Source organism: Capsella rubella, unplaced genomic scaffold (genome assembly GCF_000375325.1).
Source record: "Capsella rubella cultivar Monte Gargano unplaced genomic scaffold, Caprub1_0 scaffold_7, whole genome shotgun sequence".
In the NCBI taxonomy this organism is placed as follows: domain Eukaryota; kingdom Viridiplantae; phylum Streptophyta; class Magnoliopsida; order Brassicales; family Brassicaceae; genus Capsella; species Capsella rubella.
In genome coordinates, this window is record NW_006238917.1 from 13,657,267 (window position 1) to 13,664,914 (window position 7,648).

At 38.4% G+C, this 7,648-nt stretch overlaps 1 long non-coding RNA gene across 1 annotated transcript; it reads right to left on the reverse strand.

Moving 5' to 3' along the window:
- Positions 1-1,473: 1,473 nt before the first annotated feature.
- LOC111829613 lies at positions 1,474-7,006 on the reverse strand. The gene is made up of 3 exons (XR_002832990.1): positions 4,523-7,006; positions 4,014-4,075; positions 1,474-1,872 (listed from the first exon to the last, which is right to left on the reverse strand). It is a non-coding gene; the product is annotated as an uncharacterized LOC111829613 (long non-coding RNA).
- Positions 7,007-7,648: the final 642 nt, after the last annotated feature.

Here is a 7,648-nt window from a genome sequence, read left to right on the forward strand (position 1 = left end):
AACCTGTCTTGGCCCTGAATCTCTTCCATGACAGCTTCATCCCACCACTTGTGTATGTGCATTTCTCCATCCTCAACATTAGGACATGTGAAGTACTTTCATGAACATATACAAATTATCACATCAGTCTCTTCAATACCAGCAATGTGTAAAACATTGGACAATACTTATCAAGACTTAGGACCACAAACCTTCTTCCTGGATTATTCCTGTTGTAGCAAGTAGAGAGAAAAGGGATGCCACCACAATAGCAGACCTTAGTAAACCCTTAGTACTCTACCTCAGGTTGAGGAGGGTATTGCAGATTCTGTGCAAGGATGAATCTCCTCTCTTCTTCATCCATGAGAATAGCATGAGCATTGCTCATACTACTCTCACCTTCATCCATGCGTATCAGAGCTTCTCTTTCCATCTCTTCACAGTCTTCATGCTCCTCATATTGCTCTGAAGAACTTGGCTGACTGTAGCTGTAATCATGCCCCATTAGAAGTATGACCTGAGAAGCAAACAACAATATCAAACAACCTCAGTGTGATGCAAAGAATAAGAGAACTACTAATGTGATCCCGGTATCGTCAGGATGAGAATCAAGATTGTAAACCAAACAATAACATAACCATCAGTGTGATGTAAAGAATAACAGATGGAAACAAGAAGAACCAAGGCAAACACCTCAACAAATATAAGATAATGTAAGCTACTAGAGGACGTGATTACTCAGAAATATAAGGTTTGTTAGGTTAATTCAAAAAGAACTAAACAGAAGAACCAAGGCAAACACCTCAAAAAAAAAGAATGGATTCACAATACAAAGAGGTGAAACATACCTCTTTATTTCTCTCCCGCTTGCTTCTCACCTCATGAAATGTATCTGGGAAAATCATAACATATGAGTACATTCCCGTTACCAACTAAAGTGCCACAAAAACCAATGTACGTCACTATGTTGATCTTGAAACAATATACAAAATCCAAAACCCAGATACTCAAATCTCAATCTGAGCATTGATCAATACTTACTCAGATTAACCTTGCAAACAACAGTAGCTAACTTGACGAGAATCTCCCTAGGATTCGACACTCTTAAGTTGAGAAAGGATAGATTTGGCTGGAAAGCCGTGGAGCGGAATAGAAGTTGAATGGTCGATGGATATCACAAGAAGCTTGCGGAATAGCTTCACGATACCGAACTTAGATCCTTTGGATATACGCACCAAAGAGGCTAAGGGTTTTGCTGGATATACACACCAACAAGAAGATATCCTTAGAGAAACAAAAGGGTTTTGATAAAAAGAAAGGTTGTCTTCTCATAAGAGATTACAAGGGGTTTATAAAGAAGAAGGAAGTCTTGGAACACACTCACAAGACTACCTTGGAAATAACAAAATATTAAAGATAAAGTTTGAATAGAAATGACTCTTCAATTACTTATTTTGTCACTCCTCTTGGCCAGCAAACTACCCACTTGGTTTGGGCTCTTCTTGGGCTTGTAATAGGCATAAAACAAGCTAGACTTGATATATATTCCATTGGGCCAAGTTCTGAATGCATTGTCATGGTTTGGATCAACAAATGGGTGATTTGAATGTGAATCATTTACCTCATTAAAAACCTTGTCAAGAAAACCCATTGGGACAAAACTTGACAAGGGAAAAAGAGTACAAATGAGACACATGCCCATTTAGTGATCATGTATCAAAACCAGTGAGGTTAAGATAACATTTTTGCCATACTCTTTTCTCCGCTGTAAGCTCATTCTCTGGTTCAAACAGCTCCTTAGCTTCGAGCTGCTCCTCTGCTTCAAACTCCTCCTCGGCTACAAGCTCTTTGTGACGTTCCAAGTTCGTTGTGCTAGGCATGATCATATCATAACTATAACAACAATATAGGTTATGTGAACAAGAAGACACACGACAAACAACAATATCTGAGGCACAACATTAACAGAAACTGAAATACTTTATATTATCCGAGTACATAATGGAAGCCACAATACAAACTGAACTCACAAGATACTGAAAAACACAACCAGACTGAACTTAGAATACAAACTGAACTTAGAATACAAACGGAACTTAGAATACAAAGTGAACTCACAATACAAACTTAACTCACAGGAAAGAAAAGCAGGAAATAACACTTATTAGATAGAAGCAAGATGTCTCAGAAATACTGAGCAACTATCTTACTTTTGATAAGTTCATCTGCTGAACTTAATGGGTCCTTCTTTGCCAGAATTGTGTCAAGTATGGCAAGCTTTTGAAGCTTCTCTGTCTCAGCCATTTCCTCCTTCTTTATTTCCCACATACTCTTATACTCTATAAGAGCCTTCCCTTGAGCATTTGATCGTTTTGCTTTTGCAGCCTTTACTCCTTCAGGCCTGACCTCACACTCTTCCTCAATGCTGATCCTTCTTCAGTAGGTTTTCTATTTGTTCTGGCTTTAGGTTTACCCGAGTTTATAGTGTTTATACTTAGCCACTTCTGTTCATACCTTAGTAAACACCAACAATGTTCTAAAGTAAATCGAGTTTTGAAGTCTGAGTAGTAAATCTCATGGGCAACTTTCAGGGCATCATTCTGTGAATGACCACTGCTGTTTTGCCTCTCTGCAGTAGCATATGAACCACAAAACTTGTTTGTGAACTCGTTTATTTTGTGCCACCTCTGCTTACAGTTGACATTGAGGCCTTCTTGACCACTCTCTGTCGAACGTAGAGAAGCATCATAATACTGGGCTACCCTATGCCAAAAACTTCCTCCCTTCTGTTGATTCCCGACAATGTTATCTTTAGAAGTATTGAGCCACGCAATGGTCAACGTTTCATGATCACAGAGGCTCCATTTCTTTCTCTCTTTCACACTAACTGGTGTTTGTGAGCTCCTAGCAGGTGTGCCATCAGTTGGTGTGCCTATTGATGGTTGTGAGCTCCAAGCAGGTCCTTCAGATGCAAGATTGTAGGCTTGTGGAGGGAAACTCTCATTAGAGTTTTCTTGGTTTTGGTTATCAAGCTGACTGTTTAGCAGTTATAAATAAGAAGATGAGTGTGGATATGGATTATAAGAATCCATATCAAACGGTTTGATAATGGAATAGAGATGTGTTAGATGGAAAAGAGAAATATAGAAACAAAGGGTTTGAGAATGGAATAGAGAAAGAAAGATAGGGTTTTAAGAATGGAATAGAGAAAGAATAATATGGTTTTAAGAATGGAATAGAGAAAGAAAGAAACAAAGGGTCTCAGAATGGAAAAGAAAAAGAAAGGTCCGGTTTCATAATGGAATACATATGTGTTAGAAAGGCTGGTTTGAAGAATGGAGTGGAGATGTGTTAGAAAGGCTGGTTTTAGAAAGGAATAGAGAGGACAGAAAGAGTTTAAGAATGAAAGAGACAGAAAGGGTTTCAGAATGGAAAACAACAAGGAAATAAATGCTGGTTTGCTACTTCAACATACAGGTGAGATAAGATGGTCGAGAATAGAACGTGGTGTGTAAGAAGGTTGCTATTATGTTTATAAGTGTGAAAGAAATCAACAATAACTGACATGCTACTAAACAACAAATGTCCAATCAGAACAGATAATAATTTAACTCAAACAGTTTTAAAAAAGTTTCATCTTTATCAAGTAATTTACATTGTTCTAATCTAACCAGAACAAATTTGATTTCAACTAAATCCTAACATTCATAATACACTCTATTAATAACAGCCAAAAACAAAGGTCAAGCAATCTAAAAAATCTACCACAATCATAACTACCTAGTACACATGTAACTTACTCATACAGTGAGCTAAAAATAGCTACTAGACATGCCATTTATTTCAGTACTTGAGCTAACAAAGGTGTTTACATTGAATAGCATCTCAACAGTCAGTGAACTAACACAGGTAATGATACTCAATCAATCCTAAGTATCTCTATTTCACCAACCATTCGAAGAATTTTCATCTTTATCAACTAATTAGCAACAATCATCTCAGTTTTCAAATGCTGCAAAGGAATCAAGAATTACCTTCGAATGTTATATGAAATTGCTGCTTCTTCCACTCCTTATTTATGCTTTTCAGTCCTCACCTATATCCAATGCATACAGACAACAATAACAGATTATAAATCGTGGGACAATTATCAAACTAAATCATATCCATGAAATTTAAACCTTGGTGAGTTAAACGAAGCACAGAAAGATCAATCACAGCCAAATAATATGTAAAACTCTGTCATACTATTAACAACAATCAAACTCTGTCATGTAATTAACAACAATTAACAACAATCATCATGTAATTAAGTAAATCGGAATTTGGAAACAAACCGATATCAATAACACTGATCTAGATCCAAATATCGATTCGCTGCTACTAAACCCTAATCGATTTATTACAACCAACCATACAAAGTCCTTGCTTATACAAACCAAATCCCTTTCAAAATCCATGCTTATATTAACCAAATCCCCAAATAAAATCGATGTTTATACAAACCTAGAACCCATAAACTTTTCCGATTTCAAAAACTTACTGATTAGGGTTTCATAAAGCCTTTCCGATTGGGGCTTCGTCCGCCGGAAGAAATCTAAGCCGGTCCGGAACACGATTTAGACTCACCACCGACGGAAGCTCGCTATCGATTCAAATCGCCCTTCCACTCGCCTTCTCTCGACAGCTACAGACGCCACAGACAGAGAAGAAGAGAAAGAACAAATCGACCAGACCCCCGAAAAATTTCTTCCTTCACTTATCCCACATCCAATCTGGACGTGACACGTGGCAAGAGGGACGGAATAAATCGTCACGTTTCAACGAACGTTTCTTCGTATTTCTTCACTTACCCATTTAAATTAAAACATTGAAATACGGGAGACGGACGAATAAGCCGCCGTTGCCCTTGCTCTAAGGGTTTAAGAGAGGAATGTATAAAAATGTTAAGGGAACATTCCAGTGACTCTTAGAAACGCTGCGTCTTTCCATTTTCAAAGGAGAATATTATCAAACACATTTCCTAGAAAACGTTGCGTTTTCGTAACTTGTAGCCTAGGGTTAGAAAATCTAGCAATTTGAGCCTAGTTGAATTCGACCCATTAATATTAACAATCAAAACGGCGGCGTTCCAAAAACTTAAAATATTTAAGAGACTACAAAAAATCATTCCCTGCATCCACAAGTCGTCTCACCAAGACACCATCATGCTTCGTTATTAATATTTTTATAATCTATTCATTAATATCTTGAACCCTTCAAGTATTTATCTCATGAAAGATCATTTCATCATTCATACTTATACCTAGTTTAAGAAACCAACCACCACTTCCGAGTCCACTACCAATTCCAACCTTGTGACTCGCTTCTCCCAAGTCATATAGAGGCCATAGTAAACACCCCATAGCTCGGCTAACTCAGCCGAACACCAGCTAAATATTCACTATAAACCTCTACACCACTAATATTCATTGTAAAACCTCTACACCAACTAATATTCACTGTAAAACCTCTACACCAATTTCCTCCATTATCTCGCAACACACCTTTTATAGTAGCTAAAGTCGAATTCTATTTAATCGCTCCATCAGTATAAAGTTTAAACCATCCCTGCAATGGGACCTCCCACCAATCTCTAATTCCACTCTCGAATACTTAGTCATTTGTTCTCATCTCTCTGCGTTTGCCCGTGTCATCTCAACCGCAAGATCTCTTATGAACCGAACACTATCAGAGCAAGTACCCTTCTTCCCAAACACATTACAATATCGCCATTTCCAACCCCACCATAAGGCCTTATGGAACATCGTCGTGGACCATTCCCCTTCCTTCGTTACTATCTTACTCGCCAAATTTGCATAAACCCATTCAAGTAAGGATGTATTAAAGAAAACTAGCCCTAAAGTTGAGGGACATATTTGAACCCTTAAACCGGCTACGGCTTGACAGTCGCAAAGAACATGTACGGTGGTTCCAATTTCTCCCTTACAACTTGACGAACATAAGAATCACAAAGATATCTCTTCTTCCTCACTACGTTCTTCGTAATCACTTGTTGCACAACTTACCAAATGTAAAGCTTCAATATTTCTAGTGCAATAACTCTCCAAAGTCGTCCAAAAAATGATTCATGTTATGTTTTAGTGTTGTATCTCATGTCACAAGCTTATAAGCCGAAGTAACTGTGATCTCGTTTGAGATAATTTAATCCGCTTCCACTTGTTCATCACTACCGAGACTTCGATCAAATGGCACAAACGCTCAAAGCACAACACAAATAAGTATAAGGAAAAAGGCTCGCCCTGTCCGAAACCTCTTAAAGGTGAGAAAGAATTTACCTCTCACCATTCCATAGAAAACTCATAGATGGTCCCACCACACACTGCATAATCCATTTTACCCACACATGAGACAAGCCTACTTCCTTGAGAGTATCCTCCAAAAAAATTTCATCTCACTTTATAATAAGCCTTCTCCCTTTATATTGGCTTCACATGAAGTACTGGGAATCGTTACTAATCAGATCGACTTTCCACTTCGATTCCTTTGGTATGTCATCAGCAGTGCCCTTATGCCTGACTAACTCGATACCCAGTCCACCACATTCGCATCCTTTCACCCTCAACTACTTACCAACAGAGTCTCGCTCCTATCTTCGTCCTCCGCCGTACATAGTCTTGACTATGTACATATTCACATCCTTTCACACTCCACTACTTACCAACATAGTATCGCTCCTCTCAACAGATTTTCTTAAAAGATATGGAATTTAAAGTCTGAAATTGGGTTTATTTGCCCCATTCCTTACCCTCCGAAAATTCCACAACATGCTATTCATTCTCAATCCACAAAAGTAAAGAGAACTACCGGGAAACGTTGCTAATCAGACCGAGTTTCCACTTCGAATCCTTTGGTCTGTCATCAGCAGTGCCCATGTACCCAGCAGTGCACATTGATCGATCAATCCACCACATTCGCATCCTTTCACACTCGACTACTTACCAACATATTCCAGCTCCTCTCTCTATCCTCCACCGTACGGAATCCACCAGGACTCCCAATTTCCTTTCTCAATTCTCATCCTCTTCCCAGTTTGAGACATCTGAGTCTCCCCTCGTACTGGGCCAAAAACTAAGCCTCTTATCGTTCTTGTTATTTTTAGGGAGTTAGGCTTTGGCCCATTAATTACACCCTTCTTCTTTTCCCAGGCCTCATCTCCGTAAGCCCATCTCACGATCTATCACTCTTAACCAAATTCATTGCATCAAACACCACGAATGTATCTTGTTTGCCACTCATTCCATTTCTCCATTGAATGAGATAATTCTCATTCCCCTAGGTTCTCGTGCTCTTGCCTTAACTCCGCACCATCAATATCAACTTCCAAACTTCCGAAACTGTTCAATAGTTAAATAATTGTGGAATCCTTACCCGTCGAAGTCTTCCGTTACCACCACTACTGTGCCCCCTAACGTCATCAAAACATTTATGGTTTTAAAAGGTAAAATTTCGGACTGGATCGAGACTGTGAATAGTAGTTACTAACCAAAAATAACTTCTAAAATTTACAAAACTTCAAAATTTCAGATTTAATAAGGGTATTTTTTTGTAAACCCTAACTACTCTTTTATAAACCCAAAGCGACGAATAATATGTATTAGTATAGGTT